Raw genomic sequence first — 16944 nt, 5'->3', positions numbered from 1 at the left:
TTGTCTATCGCCAACTCTCTATAACGTTTACACCAAGCTACTAGTCGCAGCACTAGATGCAATGGGAGTGATCTACACAAATTTTGCTGATGATACACAGATACTAATCCCCATTACTGGTAGCCAAGAACAAGACACAATGGGCCTCATTACGAGTCCGGTGGTAGCCGTGCCAGTAAAACCGGCAGGCTGCCACCGGACTCGTGATGAATTACTGCTGCCTGACTTACCAGAATAACCGGGGCATTACAGCCCTGGTGGTTCGCTAAGTCAGGCAGCAGCAATTGTTACTCACCATTCCCATTCAAATCCCATAGGACTCGGTAAACTTGTAATGAGGCCCAATCACGGTTAACAAAATATATGCCATCATCCAAAATTGGATGGCAAACAACAGTGTTTGTCTTATCGTAGGGTTACCAGCCAAAATCAAAGCGCTGCATAGCGACTACGCCTCGATCACAATCGATGGCACACCCACACCGATTCTCAACCAGGCTAAAACCTTAGGAGTACATCTTGATACCAACTTAACACTGACCAAACATGTGAATGCACTGTCATCAGCCACATCCTATACCTCTAAGCTTATCGCACTTAGCCGGAAATTCCTGACCCCTCAAAACTGCATTACTTTAGCCCGTGCTCTCATCTTGTATAAGCTAGACTACTGCAATGTTTTATTGCTAGGAGCTTCTCACACCAACCTAGCCCAACTCCTGCAAAATAAAGCATTGCGAGCAGCCCTGAGCATAAAAGAAATTTGACCACATATCCAAGACTAGAAGAGAAGTCCATTGGCTCCCGATCAAAGCCAGAATCATCTTTAAAACTCCTTGCATTACTCACAAGTGTCTTAACAATACTGCACCCATCTACATGAACAAGGCCATTGCTTATAAGAGGAACATCGGGGATCTGAGATCCAGTAACAACACTCAACTCTGTGTCACACATTACAAACTATCAAGGGCGGGTGAACATAGCTTCGCTGCCATGGACCCCAAAACATGGAACTCCTTTCCTTCCATCACGAGGAACGAACCCTCCCATCAGAAATTCAAGAAAATGTTAAAAACTTGGCTGTTCAATAAATACTACATAATCCTAAAGAATTTCTGATTCTCCACTGTAACCTGAGAATCTCATATGTAATGATAATAATAATAACTTTGCATTTATATAGCGCTACGAACCCTCAGGCATCTGAGCGCTGCTTATTATTACCCACGGGGTGTGGGGCTCATATCAACCTCGGAAGGATGAAAGGCTGAGTTTGGCGCTGCCGGGATTCAAACCTGCGTCAGCAGGCTCACACAGATGTCATAGCGAGGGCTCTACTCGCTGTGCTATCAGACCGGATGCTTTTTTAATAATATCTGCAGCATAAACTGTAATGATCTGTAATGACTGTATCTCGGACACCGAGAGAATTTACCCTGTTACTATGCTCTGATAACAGTGGGCCTCAGTACGAGGTTGGAGGTAGCCATGCCGGTTTTGCCAGCATGGCTACCCTCAAACTCGGCTCCAGCACCCATGAAAGGGGAATCACCGGGACATTCCGACCTCGGCGGACTTGGTAATTCCCCTTCCGCAGGTGCCGGAACGCCCCCATTCCCATTGGAGCCCACATAGGGCTCAATGGGAATGGGGAGGATGGTAGCAGCGGTACCGTTCATAACGGTACCGTTGCTACCATCATGTTCTGCTCGTGGGTGCCGGTACGGCCAACTGGTTAGACCAGGTGGCTGCTAGGGCACCCGCAAGCAGAACTCGTAGTATGGTGGTACGGTAACAATGGTGCCGGTAGTGATACTGGCACCGTTGTTGCCTTACCGCCATACTCGTAATGAGGCCCAGTGTCTTTTGCATAAGCTGTATATGATGGCTGATAACATTTTCCTTGGAACCAGAATATGAACCCTCCTTCAATCTATGCTGTGATACCTCTGGGTTTGGGCGTATAAATAAATAAAATAAAATAAATAAAACATCCACCCAAGAGTTTTCAGTTTGTTTGGTGGAACATGCATCGGAGGTACTGCTCCAATGTCTGGTTGATGCGTTCTGTTTGTCCATCAGTTTGGGGGTGATGACTCGTAGACAGTCGTACATCTATGTTTGCCAGCTCGCAGCTCTTCTTTCAGAATCTGGACACAAACTGACTACCCCGATCTGACACCAGCACAGACGGAAAACCATGAAGCTTTACAATTTGTTCCAAGAACACTTTGGCTAGAGCGGACACCGATGGGATACCTTTCAAGGCCACGAAATGAGCCATTTTGGAAAAGAGGCCCACCACTACTAGTATAGTGTTGTATCCTACACAAGGGGGCAGGTCTGTGATGAAATCCTTGGAAATGGTGTGCCATGGCAAGGGTGGAATGGGCAAAGGTCAGAGAAGCCCTGCTGGTTTCTGTTTTTGGGCCTTATTCTGTTCACAGATCCCACACGATCGGACAAATCGGATGATGTTTTTACGCCAAGTTGGCCAGTATGATCACTTGATCTTATCCATTCCATTGTCTTGGTGACAACTGGGTGTCCTTCCATCAATGTGCCATGGTAGTTTGCTATGATCTGGTCCTGCAATGTTTGTGTCGGGTGGTACAGCCGTCCCTGATAATAAGTCATTCAGGGTCGTATGGTGGGGGCTTTGGCAACCTAGGCGTGTAACTCATCTCCCGGCATGCAGTGTCTTACTTCTGCTTTGAGCACTTCCAAAGGGGCAGTCGTTGATCCCATTGCACTGAGGAGATTCTCCCTCGGAATGATGTCCACAGGTTCAGGGGTAACTTAAGCATCTCCTTTTCCGAGGCATGATGATGCATCAGCCTTACCATTCCGTACTCCTGGTCGATATGTGATTACAAAATCGTACTCAGTGAGAAATAAAGCCCAGCGAAACTTGGCGCGACGACTGTGCCTTAGCTGACCACAAGTATTACAGGTTCTGGTGGTCAGTCATGATCTTAATGGTGTGCCTGGCTCCAAGTAGATAATGGGCCTCAATACAAGTTTGCTGGTCCGGTAACAACAGTACCGGTAAGCTTGCCGGTACCGTTGTTAACGGACCGGCAAACTACGAGTTCTGCTCGCGGGTGCCTTCCCACCCGCCAGGTCTTACCTGGCGGGCGTACCAGCACCCGCAAGCAGACACTGCCAGTAGCACCGGCACCATTCTGCATGGTGCTGGTGCTACCGTCCTCCCCATTCCCATTGAGCCCTATTGGGCTCAATGGGAATGGGGAGTAGATGTTTCCGGCCCCTGACAATGGGGAAATACATGGTCCGCCAGGGTTGAAATGGCCCTGTATTTCTCCATTGCCAGGGGCCAGAAAAATTCGCAAATTTGGTGGCAGCCAGTCGGTTTTACCGGCAAGGCTACCCCCAAACTTGTAAAGAGGCCCAATGTCTCCATTCCTTGAGGGCATCTTTGATAGCTAACAGCTCCTTGTCAGTGATGTCAGAATTCTGCTCTGCCACTGAGAATTTCTTTGACCAAAATGATACCGGATGGAGCTGACCGGTGTCTGGGTTTTTCTGGGAAAGCACAGCTCCCATGACGACGTTGGAAGCATCTGTTTCGACCACATAAGGGAGATTTGGCCACGGGTGCTGCAAAACTGGAGCCGTGGTGAACGTTCTCTTCAATGCCTGAAACGCCTCTTCAGCTTCTGGTGTCCAGTCAAACTTCCTGTGCTTCCGAAGCAGAGCAGTAATCAGATGCACCAACTGGCAAAATCCGGGAACAAAACAACAGTAAAAGTTGTCAAAGCCTAGAAAACTTTGGACTCCCTTTACAGATGTAGGAGAAGGCCAGGTGAGGATCGGGTCTACCTTCCGATTATCCATTCATCATTCATAAGCCTTCTGGTGTTAGGACAAAACCCAGAAACTCAACTTCCGTGACATGAAAGGAGCACTTTTCCAGTTTTGCATAGAGTTGATGTTGCCGTAGTTTTATCCAAGGTAAACACAACTGCTGTTGCCTCCCTTTTTCCCTCTTTGTGAGCGGGCCCCGAACTCCCCCCAACTGCACGGTCTCAGAATGGTTGTCCGCGTGCCGTGCTGGCCCTTCTTTGGAGCAGACGTAAAACGCTCTACTCTCCGAACGCACAGGATCCACCCTATGGCATTGTAGCCTGTGGTCCACCTGTATCACCAGATCGACATATTCTGCGCAACCCTCGGGAGGGTTGACCACCTGAGCCAGGACGTCTTTTAGCTCTCCCCTTAAGCCTCGATAGAACAATGTAGTCCTTTTCTCCTCGGGCCAGTTTGTTTCGGCAACCAGTCTGTTAAATGTTTCTACATAGGCCAAGAGATCCTGACTGCCTTGACGCAAGGATAACAGTTAATTGTCCAATGCCTTAACCCACGTGTGACGTGCGAATAATTTCTCCAACTCCTGCTGAAATCCCAGAAAGCTCTGCAGCAATGGGTCGTCCCTATTGACCAACGGAATGGACTAGTCCGCAGCGTACCCCCACAAATAGGACAAGACGAAGACCACTTTGGACTGGTCCATAGGGAAAACCCCTGGCCTACAGAGGAAATGCAAGCTACACTGATTCATGAAAACCACAAACTTCTTGGGGTTCCCGGTGACCCGTTCTGGGGGGCAGCGGAATAGTTCCTGGTACGACCACCTGAACAGGAGTTGCCGGCTGCGGTACCTACGCTGAAGGGCCTCCACCGGGAAGCAGGGCCTGGCCCACCTGGGTCTGGAGTAACTGTAGGGTCAGATCATCAGTTTGGTGTCTATTAACAACCAACTCCCTTCATAATACGTTTGATTCGGCTCGCGCCAAGTGAGACAATTGGTCAATCTCTGAGGTCTCCATGGCGCTCAGGCAGAGTAGTCAGTGTGAGTCTTTGCGTTCTGTTACACTTACCTGGCCTCTGCGGAAGCGTATGGAGCCTTGTGGGCGATAGGTGCTGCTGGGTGTGCTAGTCGGGGTATGGTGTACTGGGGCCGCACCTGAGTATTCACAATAGTGAACTCTCCATCCTGCGGACTTTTGCAGGGGTGCTATGCTTCTTGTCGCTGAGTGTGGTACCAGTTAAGTCACTGGCACTCAAGCCCAGACCAGTTGCAGTTTGGGAATGCTCCTGCTGCCTCTGGGAAGTATAAGTCTGTCTATTAAAATCTTTCTTTGATAAAGCTGCCTTGAGGCTGTTAATCTCTTTCCTTGTTGGTGCTGCCTTTGGGGCAGTTGAAACCTTTCTGTGTTGGTGCTGCCCTTGGGGCAGTTGATTGCCTTTCTTGGTTGGCCTTACTGTGGCCTGCTGTCTGCTTCATCTAGCGTGGTCACTGCTTGTTGTGTGCCACTAGTTGCTGCCTGCACGATATAGGAAACGGGGCTGATGAGCGCAGGCTGTCAAGTCAGCTGTTTCTGTGCCTGGAGCGTTGGCAAAGCTGTGATGCCTTCCGCTACGGACGGTACACGTGGGTGCTGAAGCTCACGTTCGAGTGAATGAGCGGGCTGTGCACGTAGTTGCGCTGGTAATCCTCCACCTGCAGTGTGCGCCAGCTGGGGAGATGCCACGAACCCTGCTGATGCGGTGTCGGAGCAAGGTAAGGAGCGCGTTATGCGGCTTGGCAGTGTGCGCGTCGTGAATTAAGTAAACTTTCCTCTTCTTTTCTCTTCACTTGCACAGATGTTGGCGGCTGGTATTACAGAGGCTCGGGTTGCCGTGTCGGGAGGCCACGAGAAGCCGGGTGCAGGATCAGTATAGAACGCCAGCAGAGTGCTCTGAAGGTCGCCGGGGAGCGGAGAGGATCCACTACGTCAGGTGAGATTTTTGTCTTAATGTAAGTTGCTTGAACGGTTCTTTTGTAACATGATTCTTCTTTTGTCTTGCATGTCTTAGCCAGGGAATGCCAGTAAGCATCACGCTGCTGATGGCAGAGTAACGCGAAGCACCGCAGGGTTCCTGGGTGTGGCTTAAATAGGCAGCCACTCCCAGCAGCTATAACAGCCTTCCTGAAAGGACTATAGCCCCCTGAACGGCCATATTGGTGGAACCAGGAAGTCCCTTGGCCATCATGCCCCAGGAGTGTCCGTACTTGGGATTTGTGCCAGGTGCACCAAGCGTGAGCCCATTTGGGCCTAGTGAATGTGTTCCTGAGCCAACAGCTCCCCAAAATAAAAGGATACCTGCACCTGAATGGAGGGAAGGTGTGCACCCGCAATACTGCCCTAATGGTGGTCATGACAGAAACTGGCGTCTCCGGCGCGTGTTTTCAAGACCTTAGGTACTACGATTCGGTTGGTGTATGGGGTTCTGGTGGGTTTGGCAGTGTGTGGTCTTGAGATTCTTTGAGAGGGATACAGCGGGCTGTGTTGTGCAGGCTTTTATGTGTGAGGGCCAAGGTTTTGAAGATGACCCTTTCTTTGATAGGGAGCCAATGGGCGGCTTGTTTCCTGGCGGCTATTATGTGGTTTCTTTTGGGGATGCTGATGGCCGCCCTGAGCGCGTTGTTTTGGACAACCTGGAGTTTTTCCATGTTTTTGGCTGAAGTGCCGGCAAGGAGGGCGTTACAATAATCAAGGCAGGATTCAATTATGGCTCTGGCTATGGTAAGGCAATTTTGCTCAGTGAGGAAGGGTCTTGCAGCGGTTAGTAGTTTGGAGTGGTAGACTGCCGGGGAAGCTATGGCGCTGACCTCTCTTGACATGGATAAGTTGGAGTCCAGGTAGATACCAAGTGTTTTAATGGCTTGGGAGAAAGGGATTTGAATATTGTCGATGGTGAAGGCGTTGTATTGGTCATTGAGTTTTCTTAGGGACTCAGGGGAACCAATTAGAAGAAATTTGGTTTTGTCCCAATTTAGAAAAAGCCAGTTTTCTGCCATCCATTTTTGGTGGTGGTGTAGATTGAGTTAAGGGTTTTTGTGTCAGATTCGTAGTCTCCTGAGAGTGGGATGAGTACCTGCGTATCATCCGCGTAATTTCTGTAGGTGATACGTAGGGTGTCAAGGATGTGGAATGGTGGCCTGGTGAATATGTTGTACAAGGTGGGGGAGATGCAGGAACTCTGCGGGACACCGCACTTGATGATGTTGGGGTGTGCGCCGGCTTGGTCGGAGAAGACCTTCATGGCTCTATCTTTGAGGAATGAGGTGATCCACGCTGTGGCATTAGGGGAGAAGTTGGCTGCAGAAGGTAGGTGATGGCAGAGGGTGTCGTGGTCAACGAGTTTGAACACTGCCGACAGATCTAGGAGGAAGAGGAGGGTTGGTTTGCCTTCCTCTCCAATGTCATCCATTTGATGTTTGAGGTCTAACAGGGCTGTTTCGGTTCCGTAGCATGGGCGGAAGCCAGACTGGTGGAGATTGAGAAGGTTATTGTCTTCTAGGAACTTTTGTACTTTGAGATATGCTGCTTTGGCCACGATCTTTAGTAGAAATGGAACTGTGGTCATGGGTATGTAATTTCCCTGCATTGGTTGGGTCAAGCAAGGGTTATTTTAGGAGTGGGCATACGTAGTCTTCCTTAAGAGTGGTTGGAACATGACCGGTATTCGAAAGAGGCATTGAAAAATGCAGTGAGAAAGGGGGCAAGAGTGGATGCACATTCTTTGATGAGATGGGCAGGGCAGATGTCCCCTTTGCAGTTGGATGGTTTGATGGAATTAAGTAGATCAATGACTTCTTTTTCAGTAACGTCCTGAAAGGAGAAGAGGGGAGATTCACTCCCTTTGAGGTTTGAAGGGTTTTGTGGTTCGGAGGTTTGGTTGTTCAGAGATTGTTTGGGAGCTCGGATTTTATTTTGAAGGATGTCGAGTTCTCCCAGCATGGCCAATTGGATGCTGTTGCACCAGGCTTCAACTTTGGCAAAGGATTGTGGGGCAGTACAGGGGAATTCTAACTCCCTGAATATAGAGATGATTTCTTTGGTGTCTGACTTTGCGTTGGCTATGCTAGTTTTAAAGGAGGTGGCTTTGGGTTTAATGATGGCCATTTTGTATTCTTTGGCTATTTTATTGAACTCTAGTTTTGTAGCATCACTGGGTTTAGCTTTCCAGCTGGAGAGCGCTTCTCTTTTAAAGGTGCTTAGAGTCAGGAGATCAGGGGTGTACCATGCATTAGTGTGCTTAGTGTGTTTAGCTTTCCTTGAAGTGAGAGGGGTGATGGAATCTACTGCTTGAGTAATGATGACATTGAATGTGTGTGCTAGAGATTGGGGGTCACTGCAGAAAGGGGGCTTGAGGACAGGCACTGATATGTATGGTAGGAGCCTTTCTTTGATAAGCAGGCGGAAGCTCCTTGTGAGTGCCAGAGGAAGGGGAAACTCTGGCTGGGGGTAGCCTTAGTGCTGAACAGGTCGAAGAGAATGATGTGGTGGTCAGTCCATGGAATGGGGGTGTTAAGAGTTGATGGTGAGGTGGCAGATGTGATGTGCTAACAGTCAAGGGTGCGACATTTAATGTGGCTGGGACTTGTGATGGCTTGTTTGAACTCTAGAGTTGCCAAAGCTTTATCTAGGGATTTGGCCAAGGAGTCATTGGGGTCATTAAGGCCAAGATTGAGATCTCCTAAGAGAATGGCTTTGGTGGTTCTTTTTAAATTGTTGGATAGCAGGTTCAGTAAGGAGTCCTGGAAGTCAGTGGTTGGTCTTGGGGGGCGGTAGACAATGTGGAAGGTGAAGGTACAGTTGGGGGATGGGCTTAGCTTGAGGAGCAAGTGGTCACTATAGTTGCTTATCGCAATGTCCACCTTTCTGATTGGAACCTATTCTCTTGCTATGAGTGTCACCCCTCCTCCTTTAAGGTGTGGGTGGTCTTGCCTGAGTATTGTGTAGTCTGGCAGAATTGCAAGGGTATGTCCTGGCCGGAAGCTTCATGAACCCAGGTTTCACTGTTTATAATGAGGTCAAGGTTGGGGCTGGTAATGAGGTCATGTATGTCCAGGACGTGGGCTGGGAGCAACCAGGCATTAATGAGGGCGCAGCTGAGTGGAGGGTTTTGTTCTGTGGCAGATTTGGTGGTGTGCAGCGTGGTGCAGGTGGCGGCCTTAGGGTAGTCGTTTCTAGTGGTCTTGTGTTGAGTGGGCAGCTAGTTGGATTGTCTACTGGGTTTTGCTTTAGTGTTTGAGGCCATTGTGGTGTCAGGGGTAGTTCCATTTAGTGTGGGGAACCAATCAGAATGTTTCATGTCAGGAGCAGGTGGAGATGGTTTCAGTAGCCGCCACAGGAAGTGTGGCATATGAGTCAGCCTGGTTGGGGGTGAGGGGATTGGCAGCATGCATAGTTGTTTGTTCCATGCAAGGTGAGGTGAGTTCCTGAATGAGGTTCAGAGACTTGCTGTAGAGTGCATAGGGTTTAGGATGCATTGCAATGTCATCAGGTGCATGCCATTTAAGGGTGGATAATTTCGCAGAGTGCAGAGGCAGAAAGGGAGGTGACTTGGGTAGGAAGTGTGTGGGTGGAATATTAAGTGGGTTGGGAAGTACGTTAGTGATTTGTAGTTTTTGATTATCGTGGTGGGCAGGGCTCCCTGGCTGTGTTACGGTTATTTTGAGCAGAAGTGCTGAGTGTAGTGTCAGGTGTGGCGCAGGATTTATCGTAGGCCAATTCTATGTGTGTAGGGCGGGGCACATGATCCAACACATACTTCACTCAGTGACCTTCCTTCGGATTATGAGACCAAATAACAGAGTGGATTATCCACACATGCTTTGGTGTTGCGCTACCCTACAGGGTTATTATAAAGGGTTTTGTGGCAATCTGTCCAGCATCTCAAGGGCCATCTATCAGTAATTCCACTATGCAGTCTCTTTGGTAATATGGGCAAACTTTCTATTGTTAACCTTACGTTAATTCATCTGGGTTTTATGATTGCCAAAAGGTGGATTCGTAAATAGTGGGCACTTGGTTCAGTCCCTATTTTACAATTGTGATGAGGGACTTGACTTGGGCCACTGAAAAAGTATATAGATATATTCTTGGTATCACAGCAATGTCGACATTTTGAGACCCATTTCATGGTATACTTACTTTCACAAATAGATAAGGAAAATGTAACCCCAGCAACAACTGTTGCTGGAACACAGTGATTCGTCTGTACTATGTTTTGTTAGTACAATATATTGGTAAGTATTGTCAGTCTTCATTGCACTGCTTAAGTGTGTATTGGCCCAGAAATTGATTATTGATGTATTTTGTCAAGCACTCTAAAATAAAGGTTAGCAAACAATCCTACACCACGCAGCTAGAGGGCAAGTAGGACTGGGCCATGTTGGCATCTGTACATATAGGCTACCAACCTTAAATGGCTTCAGGCAGGGCTTTGCTCTTGCCCCTGATTTTATATATATTATATTATGCTGACTTACATCAGGGTGTAAATGAGAAAAAATAATTTTCAACAAAAATGAGCAACTCTGACCCTGGCTCATTATTGTTTGTTGGTGATTTGGTGGAGGCGGTTTTTGCAGTCACTGAGCTCCAACCGAAATTGAAGAGCCCTAGGGGGGAATATTTTAACAGCAATTTCATTGCGGTCAAGGTTGACAAAAAAGGACTATTTTGTATTGTAGCCAGACAGATTTGGATAGAGTTACTTTATATAAATACCTTAGAGGACATTCTAGTTTGGAAAAAGCAACATCAGGAGAGTTGATGCTGCAGTTTAGAGGGTAATGAAAGGTATTTGCCTCTTTAATTAAATCTTTGCAGATGTAGCCATCGATATTTTGGATGCTTCTTATCTAGCAAATATTATATTAATCTGACTACCCAGACATTCATCATCCATTTCCCAGTACTCATCTTTAAAGGAGCACTGTCTTCATAGATGAGTACTGTGATGAGGAAGAGTAGGACAAGGAGTAATGAATGAAGTCTAAGGCTAGGTAATTGGGTGATTATATGCCTGTGTCATTTAGAGCATTCATGAAAATGAAGCACTGACATCTTGCAAAGCCTGGTGCTGGCATATTTCACTGAATCTCTCTACTTTGACCATTATTGTTGTAATTAGAGTTGACATTGGATTATCACTAGTAGATTTACAGGTCATTCAATTAGTACAGGTAGTCTAGTTTATGGATATCTCCATGGCAGGAGGAATGAAGCAGGACGTGCTTGCAACTGTTTGCTTGATGCTTTCTAGGAATGATCCCTGGTACCAAAATTCATGTAGGTCCTTAATAATGAGTTCAGTGATACTCTTAGGTACGTATGCATAATGATTTAGGTCCGCCTGTTATTAAGGGAACGATAAATGCCTTGTTTCAAGGGAGAAGAGAACAATGGGATTTAAGTAAGATTAATATGTATCTTAGCCTGTGTACTTACGAAGTTTTTAAAAACACGTAGGGGGTAATACATGGATTATTTGCGCCAAAATAAATGGGATTTGTGTGCCATTCTGCCCGCAAAACCCCATTTGTCAAACAGGGGTTTGCGGGCAGAATGGCGCACAAATCCTGTTTTTTTCAGGGCAAATAATCCATGAATTACCCTGTTTGCATTCAGAATCGTATCTCAGACTAGATGATTCCGAGACCAGGCGACAAGTTTTAAAAATGTGCTTGAATTTGGTCCTTGCATTCAAATATTTGGGGGCCTGGCTTGGTGTACCTGATGACCAAAGAAAATGTCACTTTGGTTATGCAGCATACAATAATATTCTCAATGTTCTCGATTCTTACCCGATAATTGATGAACCCAGGAAGGCGTCTCTTGAAACATTGTGGTATAAAAAAAGGGGGCGATCTCGAGAAGAGGCACTTTCATACATACATGTAGTAACTTTGGATTGGTTGCTTCCAGGTGCAAAATATATCAAGGAAGATTGTTTTATTAAACCAAGAGATATATTTGCAAAGAGGCTTTAAACAAATTGAGATATGGCAGTAGTATTGCTGTAAGCTGATTTGGACAACTGTGATTTGATTGTATTTTGCGTCAGTGTACATATGTGTTCATTTGAAAGTGAAAGTCAGGGTAAAAATAAGTTGCATATATAGTATGCTTCCTCTGAGCTTAAAATCTTATTGGCATTCCCCTAATGAATATTTAAAAAGAGAGTGGACAACGCAACAACTGTACTTGTTTTACAAGCCTGTCTGAATGTACATGCTCTAAAGAGGACATTTGAACCACTTCCCCATGTATTTAAAGCAGCCTGGCTTGAAGGTGACGTGAGAAGTGAACAGGGAGAACATCAGGGTGGATTACTAATGTGTTGCTGCCTCTTGAAAGCCCACTGGGAGTGTACAGGAACACTGGACTCTCAGATATTAAACGTATTTATCATAGCCTAGGAAAAGGGAACTAAACACGCCCATAACATGGTGGAGTAACATGAATATAACATAAAATATATTTGGCAAGAGGGTGAGGGGACCGGTTCTGAGTTCTTTCTCCCTCAATTATTGTTGTCACACTCTTGTAGGAGAGTGTGAATTTTAATCCAGAACGTGGGTTCCAGGGCTGGCTTCTCCGCTGCCCCAAATATTGTAATCCTGGGAAATCGCCCTGCCTCTGGGTCTCAGTCCACCTCTCTGCCACAGTCCAGAGTATGCACATCTCCTTTATTGTTGCTCGGGATTAGTATGCTATTTAAACTGGTAAGTTCATATATTGTTGCTTTTCCTTGTTTTGTCCAATTGTTAAGAAGGTCCTTTTTTTAACTGTATTAAGGTAAGGCACTCGATTGTTCTCCACATTGGCTGGGCCATGCCTCTTGCCTCATCCCATGGCCATCACATGATTCTTTGACTTTTTCAACACAATTTCTGTCAGATAAAGTAATTCGGCACTCAGAAGAGGATGAAGATGGGCCATACTGCTCGGCAAAACAATGCTTTCTAGAGCCATCTTTTCACCTTCAAGGAAAATCTTACTTGGGATGACTGCTGATACTGTCTCAGAACAGCCTGAGGATGTCTTAGCTCCAATGGACACGGGAAACCCCATGGGCCTCATTACGACTTTTGCAGAATGGGTTAACGGGCTCCGCTAATGGAGGCGGACCCGTTAAACCCATTCTGCAAAATTACAAGGTCTATTCGCGGGACCCGGTAAGGACTCCTGGTTAAACCAGGCGTCCTTACCTGGTCCCGCGAGAGGACCAGGGAGCTAACAACGGGCCGGTCGTAATTGACCCGTTGTTAGCTCCCGCTCCCATTCCCATTGAGCCCTATGGGGGCTCAAATGGGAATGGGGAAGGTCCGGGCCCGGGTTCCCAGTAGGAGGAATTACCGGGCCCTCCGAACTCGGAATGGCCCGGTAATTCCCCATTCAGGGAACCCGGACCCTGTCCCGATTTTGGAGGCAGCCATGGCACTAATAGCGCCATGGCTACGTCCAAAGTCGTAATGAGGCCCCATGTGTTCACTGATAAGTGCCAATGAACGTATCAAAGCCTTCTTGGGCACCCATTTACCTTTGTGGGCCTCTGGTTACTATTCTCTTTGGTGTGTGACGAGGAATTAAGTTCTTGTGGCATCTTGTGGGCATAGAAGGAAACCCTGTATAGTTTGATTCTTTGTCCCTTGGTCATCTTTGCCTTACACATTGCATCCTGAGTTAACTTTTCTCTAAATGAGTTCCAGAGGGTTTTATCACTCCCTACAGTGCTTTCTAATCTTTGAAGAAAAGGAACTGGAAGGAGAGAAGCTTTCACTCGTTGTAATGTGTCTGGCTTCTCTCCCTCCGTTTCCGAGGAAAACGTGCACTATTTGAAATGATAACTCTTCTTCGAGAACCGACCAGTATGCGTAGGAGCATAGTGGCCAATCTGATAATGACCACTGTTCAGGCTATGGCTGGTCTATAGGCCAACGCACAACGTGCAGGCCCAACATGCAAGTGTTGGCCAGGTTTTTGGTCAAAGTGGGCCAGTATGAGTTTATTCACTTTGCATGTGGTCGGTTTGACCGCTGTTACTGAAAAAATAGTCAATTTGCAACACATTTGACCAAAAAACACCCTCTTCGGTACTAGTGAAAAAGTCTGTCACAAACGGAATGAATACCTGTTTGAGATTGTGGACCACTTTTTCATTGATGCCTGAGCCAATTTTATGCCTGAGTCCAACCCTGCCACTATCAGCACCCAAATTAGGGTATCCAGTAATATAATCACTGGAAAAAAACATTGAGGGTGACTCGATATTCTTTTAAAGCACTATGCAACACTTTCCACAACTATTGTAGGACTGGTGTTTGTTCATATAATTGCACCTGTCCTAAAGTATGTTGGAAAGGGTGTTTAGTGACTTAATAATAGTGTGTCACCCTCGATGCTTGTACCAGCGATTATATCACATATACCCAAAATCAGAATATTCGCTGTTCAATAAGCCAGAATAACAGCAATGTTCCCCAATACCTAACCATGCATGGCAAAATTAACTACAAAAACCAACACAGTGTTTGTGCAGCTCTTAATGCGGATAAGCCTCACCCGCCTTGGTCGAGTCATAATTTGTGTACTTGTTACCCCCCTTGTACCTCTGAAGTTGATCAGGTGAACGGTCTGCTAAGTCCCCTTGAAATATTGTGGCTACTGTCGGACTCAAACGTCCCCTGAATTTAACGCCCAGCAAGGATCCAGTAGCATCCAGCCACTAAGACGAACCAAAGCACCACTGCAAAGAGAAGCAAAAAAAGCATGATGAAGATATTGACTAAAAGGAAAGCAGCAAAGCAGCAAGCCAGCACAATAGGTAGATAGCACATGGAGAGTTTGAGTGGTGGGCAAGTATTACCTGAGAAGCACAAGATCAATTAATAATAGATGAGGAAGCACCCTTGGGGCAAGCTTTCCCTGGGGCAAAAGCAATAGGCAGACAAAGGGAACATCCTCTGCATTCTCAGAAAATTAAGTACTGGGGCAAATACTCTGAGAATGTAGCATGGAGGTATGCATGTGGAGTTGGTGAGTACAGAGAAAGCAGCAGGTTTCGGATGAACCAAGGGCAAGCATGGGTCAGACAGTATGGGATAGATGAGGTGAATGCAAATAATCTCCAGAACAAGTTACCAATGCTAAGACTGGCCCTTCCATCCTATACTTCAGGAAGGGCGTGAAGACTCTACTCACCAAAAAACATCTTGCCAATTGCTGATCACTCCACTCAACTCTACTTCTGCACCTCTGGAGTCCCCCCACCACCCTGTTTCCACTAGTTATCCCAGCTCCAATGCTACCCCTGCACTTTCTAATCACCTAGCTGTGTCCCCTACAGCGCTCCATTGTTTCCCAGCTAGTTTTGCACTGTATGAATCCCATGCATACATGCATGCATAGATACATACATACATACATAAGCTAGAACATAGACTAAAAGAAGCATGGGCGCAGATGAATACCTCAAGTAGAAGCACAGGCAAAGCATTCCAAGAGAATGGTGCATTCGAGGAGACATTCCCCAGAAAGTACGCACAGAACTAACTTTAGTGAAGGTACCACGGGATGGCATTTGGAAGGGCTGTTACATGGGAATGAAGTGTGGGGAAGGCCTTCTGGGGGGGGTGGGAGGGGTGAGGACTGAACATTCATGAGATTTGTGAGATTTTTGAGAAGAAGCCAGGGGGCAGATGGGCCATGTTTTTTAAGTGCAGTGGAAGTAATGCCCCGTGAGCAGGGAGCGCTGGGGCAGCCAGTGTCTCATGGGACTTTGGAGTGGCAGGTGCAACAAGGCATATAGGGACAGGTAACCCAAGGTGTGATAGGAGAGGGCAACTTAATCCATGAAGAGTCGCCTTGTAAACAGCAGCACTTAGTCGAGGTGGCTGGGGGGTTGCCATTGCAAGGACGGCAAGCATATATGCAAGGACAAGCACCAGTACTAGGATTGCATTGGGGCGACGTTTCGAAGCAGGCATTCCATTGTCTGAGTTTATTCCCCGGAGAGTAATGACGGCAGCAGGTAGTTCTTTCCCAAGCTATCAGGGGACAGGTCGTCCCTTCAGCTATAGCAGCGTGGCAGCTCATATTTCCTTGAGGAATATAAAAGTGGTCATCCCTTCACTTGATGGATATGGGAGTGGCTGATACACTATCAAAAGCATTAGCTAAATGGGGCGGTGGGGTGTCTCCCGAAGGGGAGGGATAGAGGGAGGCATTTCCTGAGGTGTGGAAGAGGTAGGAGGGCAACGGAACGATGGGTCAGGGGAGTAGGGGCCAGTGGTGAAAAGGTTGGGGACATGGGCGCTTGGCTCTAGGGCAGCGGACAGAAGTATGGGAGCAGGAGGGCCCGAGGAAAGGGAGAGCTCGCGGACTTCGAAATACGTTGATCCGTTGTGCTCGAGACCGACCACGTGGTCTTGCTGGAGCAGAGCAAGCGGCGTGGCGCGAGCTGCCTTTAGCTACCAGTGTGAGGTCCAGAGATAAGCCACGGAAAATGAACAGTCCACATATCTGCCTAACCCTACGGGATGAGCCCGGGGACACGGGGGTTTCACTCTGTGCTTCGGGGTACAGTATGAAACCCGAGATTGTCATGTGATCAGATACGGCCTCTGATAAACAGGTTGCTGGATAACGCTCTGCCGGCAAATTCCAAGGCTCCCACACACTTATGTTTATGCGTGGGTGAGAAGAACTGATGGGGGCAGTGGTTTGTTATTTTGCACATGAAAAATCCACACAAAGCTCCAGTTAGCTATACAAATATGGACTCCTGTACAAGACAAAGTAGGTTACACACTAACAAAAACAGGTTTTAAACTGTCTCATTTTCAAGATGTGTGCTTATCTGGCTTTTCATTTTGGAATTTGTATTTTTACATTCAAGATGGAAGTGGGGTGGGAATACAACTACAATAATACCCCTTTTTGCTTAAAATTGTTATATGAAGATTTCAAATGCCTACTAATTAGACTAGAAAATATATGTTGCCGAGTGCTTATGCTATCCCGGTTTTACCACTTAACTGAAGTGTGTGATCCTGGTCAAAACATGTTACCTTTCTTT

The 16944-nt window shown here is 47.0% G+C and overlaps 1 long non-coding RNA gene across 2 annotated transcripts in view; it reads right to left on the bottom strand.

Moving 5' to 3' along the window:
- The window catches only part of LOC138493319 (uncharacterized), a 255392-nt gene that overhangs the window by 27476 nt on the left and 210972 nt on the right, over window positions 1-16944 (bottom strand). The window contains exons 1-2 of one of the 2 annotated variants that reach the window (XR_011276377.1): window positions 15338-16299; window positions 14477-14613 (exon numbers count right to left, since the gene is read on the bottom strand). This is a non-coding gene — a long non-coding RNA (uncharacterized lncRNA). Of the gene's footprint in view, window positions 1-14476; window positions 14614-15337; window positions 16300-16944 lie in introns of those variants that run through there. The other variant, XR_011276376.1, reaches the window with a different exon arrangement.

Source organism: Ambystoma mexicanum, chromosome 10, assembly GCF_040938575.1.
Source record: "Ambystoma mexicanum isolate Mex_15411 chromosome 10, UKY_AmexF1_1, whole genome shotgun sequence".
NCBI classification, from domain to species: Eukaryota; Metazoa; Chordata; class Amphibia; order Caudata; family Ambystomatidae; genus Ambystoma; species Ambystoma mexicanum.
This window is presented reverse-complemented; position numbering and strand designations above follow the sequence as displayed.